The sequence below is a fragment of the Balaenoptera ricei genome, chromosome 14 (genome assembly GCF_028023285.1).
Source record: "Balaenoptera ricei isolate mBalRic1 chromosome 14, mBalRic1.hap2, whole genome shotgun sequence".
NCBI lineage: Eukaryota > Metazoa > Chordata > Mammalia > Artiodactyla > Balaenopteridae > Balaenoptera > Balaenoptera ricei.
Window position 1 is genome coordinate 18,655,499 of NC_082652.1, and position 4,062 is coordinate 18,659,560.

At 47.2% G+C, this 4,062-nt stretch overlaps 1 non-coding gene across 1 annotated transcript; it reads left to right on the forward strand.

Annotated features, from left to right (window-relative positions):
- Window positions 1-2,332: 2,332 nt before the first annotated feature.
- On the forward strand, window positions 2,333-2,405 carry TRNAR-CCU (transfer RNA arginine (anticodon CCU)). Its single transcript has one exon. It is a non-coding gene; the product is annotated as a tRNA-Arg (tRNA).
- Window positions 2,406-4,062: the final 1,657 nt, after the last annotated feature.

A 4,062-nucleotide genomic window follows, 5' to 3' on the forward strand; every position in this document is an offset into this window, starting at 1 on the left:
CCTATAACTTGCTTTTCCACTCAGTAATATCTCATATACTTTCTTCTCTATTGGTCCACACAGGATGATCTCATTCTTTTTCTTAGCTGCCTAGTATTCCACTCAAAAGGCTGTATTATAACATACGTGTATCTAGTCCCTTGTTGAAGGACATTTAGACTGTTTCCAGTTTTACGCTTTTTTTAAGGTTGCCATGAGCATTCCTGTACTTTTCTCTTTGCCCATTAAGCACAGACTTGGCTTCCATGCTGTAACCACCTGCTTCACAGCCCTCGGCTGTGTGGCCACACTCCCCCTGCCAAGTTTGCCTTCCCCACCGACCTCGGCTTTGGGAACCTCCACGGGGCCAGCCTTGACCACTTAGGGGACGTGAAGGGGCCTCCCCTCCTCGTATCCCAGCCAGTCTCCACTCTGTCTCCTCTGAAGGCCCCAGCTCGGAGCTCTCAGCGTCTCTCTGTGATGAGATAATTTACATTTCCTGTTCTTTTTCTTTTTCAGCAAAAAGGGGACACTTAAAGTGAAATATCTCTTGCCACACTGTTAATAAGGATTCATAAAAGTGAACTGTTCACCTTGTCTGTCGGCAGGCAGTTATGACAAATCAATAGTGCACAGAGGAACCCTGCTTCTCGTGTCTGACGCTGCCTCTTCAGTGGCGCAGGAGGGCGGGAGCACGCTGCCCTCCTCAAACACCCCACTGGGAGCCTGGTGCGTTTGCAAACATGGGGCCCCTGGGACCAGGTGACAGCCCAGATCAAAAGTCAATGCAGACAGCTGTCATTTGGGGTCGAAAAAGCTGCCTGGCCCTACACCCTGACTGCTTTCTTCCCCAGTACCGCCAGGAGAGCATGGGTCCTAGGCCACTTCTTCTAGGAAACCTTTCCAGACTGACGCATTCACTTATTCACTCAACAAACACATATGGAGGCCCCTACTATGTGGCAGGTCCATGCTGGGCACACAGAGGTGACGCAACATGGTCCCTGCTTTCTACAGTGGAGAAGAAAGACAGATAAACAAAGAAGGGTGAGGGGTACTTCTGCAGGGGGCACTCGGGGATGGTTGGGGCCCAGAGGGGACCCCTGACCCAGTCTAAGGGGTGGGGTGCTCAGAGAGGCTCCCTAGAGGATCTCTGTCTCTGTTTAGAGTCCAGGGAGCATGGGGGTGAGCCAGATGGAGGACAGGAGGAAGGCCATGCCAAGCAGAAGGAACAGCCCCGTGCAAAGGCCCAGAGACAAGGGGAGGGAAGGCAGGTGGGTCTGGGGGCATCAGAGGTTTGGTCTGACTGGAGCACATGGTCAGAGAGGAGATGAGATGGGAAGGTGGGCAGCAGCTGGCCATGGAGGGCCTTGCAGACCCCACTGAGGAATGGGACCTGCCAGGGGCTGACACCTCTGGATGGTGGTATTTGAGGGTGAGTTTTAATTTGTCTTTGAAATTACCTCTTTCTTGATTTTTCTATCATGAACATGTGTTACCTTTGTAATAACTTTAAAATAACAATAAAAATTACAGCAGAAGGCAAAAAAGGGAGAAAGAGAAGAAGTAGCAATAGTAGTGATCATGGCAATAGTAATAGTAATATTGGTAATAGTGGTAATAGTAGCAGTACTGGTAGTAATAGCAGCAATAGTGGTGGTAGTTATAATAAGAGTAGTGATAGTGGAAGTAATAGTAGTAATAGTATTAATAGTACCAGGAATAGTAGTAATAGTGGTGGTGGCAATAGTAACAGTGGTAATAGTACTGATAATGTCAGTAATGGTGGTAGTAAGAGTAGTAGCAGTATTGGTGGCAGTAAAAGCAACAGTAGCAATAGTGGTGAAAATAACAGTAATAGTATAGTAATAGTGGTGGTGGCAATTATAGTAATAGTGGTAATAGTGACAATAGTGTAATATTACTAGTAATAGTGATAGTAATAGTAGTGGCAGTAATAGTAATAGTAGTAATTGGTCTGTGGTGACAGGCCTCTCATCACCACTTTTCCAACACCGAGAAACTTAATTGTCTCTCTTCCCAGCTCTTAGAATCCTCAACAGTCAGAATTTTCCTCCATCTTTTGTTTTCTCCATCTACTCATCAACCACCCACCACCCACCCCACCCATCCATCCATCCACCCATCTCTCCCTCATCTATCCATCCATCCGTTCTCCGATGTTTTTTTTTTGGCCTCACCACACGCCTTGCAGGATCTTAATTCCCCAACCAGGGATCAAACCCTGGGCCACGACAGTGAAAGTGCCGAGTTCTAATCACTGGACAGCCAGGGAATTCCCCATTCTCCTATTTTTATTTTTTGTTGTAAAAAGTTTCCTTGATTTGGGACTTCCCTAGTGGTCCAGTGGTTAAGACTCTGCACTCCTAATGCAAGGGGCCCAGGTTCGATCCCTGGTCAGGGAACTACATCCTGCGTGCCTCAACTAAAAGATCCCACATGCAGCAACTAAAGACCCCACCTGCTGCAACTAAGACCCAGTGCAGCCAAATAAATAAATAAAAATTAAAAGAAAAAGTTTCCTTGATTAAAGTTCACCAAATGTTAATTTCTGGGTAGTGGAATCTTGAGTGTTTTTTTTCCCCTCTAATCTTTGCACTTTTCCATAGTGTTTGAATTTTTACACCACACGTCCACCATATGTGTTTGCATAAAAATGATATATTCATAAAAATAAACAAGCATACCAAAATAGAAAACACACCCAAGATTTCACATTTCTTTCTCTGGTGGAAGTCAGCCGCCATGAAAGAAGCCTGACTACTGTGAGACCGCCATGCTGTGAGGAAGCCCAAGCTAGCTAAGTGGAGAGGCTGTACAGAAAGGAGGGAGATATGGAAGAAGCTCCAGCTGTCCCAGCCATTGAGCCCAGGCATCAGATATGCGAGTGAGCGAGCCATGTTGGACATTTCAGTCCCAGCACATGCAACTTGGAGAAGAACCAAGGAGCCCATTTGGCAGCCAGAACTGCCACCCCAGACATATTTCTAGTCTTTCAAACCACTCCAAATTAGGACCCAGTCATTGGTGAGCAAACACAAGCTATCCCTTCTGGGCTCTGCCTTGGTCAACATACCAAAACAGTTATTTTTTAAACATACACACACACAATTAAGACCTGGATTTGAATTCCAGCTCTGACACGGTTTGGGTATGACCATGGGCAAGTCCCTTTACTTTTATGGTCTCAGTTTCTCTATCAGTGGAACAGGAGCTGGATGGCAGTAGGTGATCACACTGCTGGTTTCTCCCAGATCTCTTACTCATCATGTCAGGAAGGCAGCATCATGGGGTGATACTAACTTGGGCTTTGCAGTCAGAGTCCCAAGTTCTAGCCTTGGCTCTGGCATTTATGAGCATGTGACCTTGATTCTCCATGCAATGCTTAGCTTTTTAAAAAAATTTTCTGTTTGGCTTTTCTATCTTGATGAAAAATATGTGATGTTGAGGGACTTCCCTGGTGGCCCAGTGGTTAAGAATCTGCCTGCCGATGCAGGGGACACGGGTTCGAGCCCTGGTCCCGGAAGATCCCACATGCCGCAGAGCAACTAAGCCCATGCACCACAACTACTGAGCCTGCACTCTAGAGCCCGCGAGCCACAACTACTGAGCCCATGTGCCGCAACTACTGAAGCCCGTGCACCCAGAGCCCGTGCTCTGCCACAAGAGAAGGCACCGCAATGAGAAGTCCTCTCACCGCAACGAAGAGAAGCCCCCGCTCGCCACAACTAGAGAAAGCCCGCGCACGGCAACGAAGACCCAATGCAGCCAAAAATAAATTAAAAAAAAAAAAACGCGATGTTGGGTGTCACTGCCAACAGAACTGTGGCTAATGCTACCCAATTATATTGCTGGTACTTTTGACGGTTCAAACATGTTTCGACAATTTTAAAATAAAGGTTCCCTCTGCGAAGTTGTTGTGGGGATGCAATTGCCCCCCTCCCATACCTTGAGCCTGGATTCGCAAACTAAGTGTGCTGGGGTTCAGGAGACCTCTTAGGCAGCCTGTGCCCCAACCAAACAGGCTAGGATGAAGATCTTGGCAGAGGTGTCCCCCTGCAG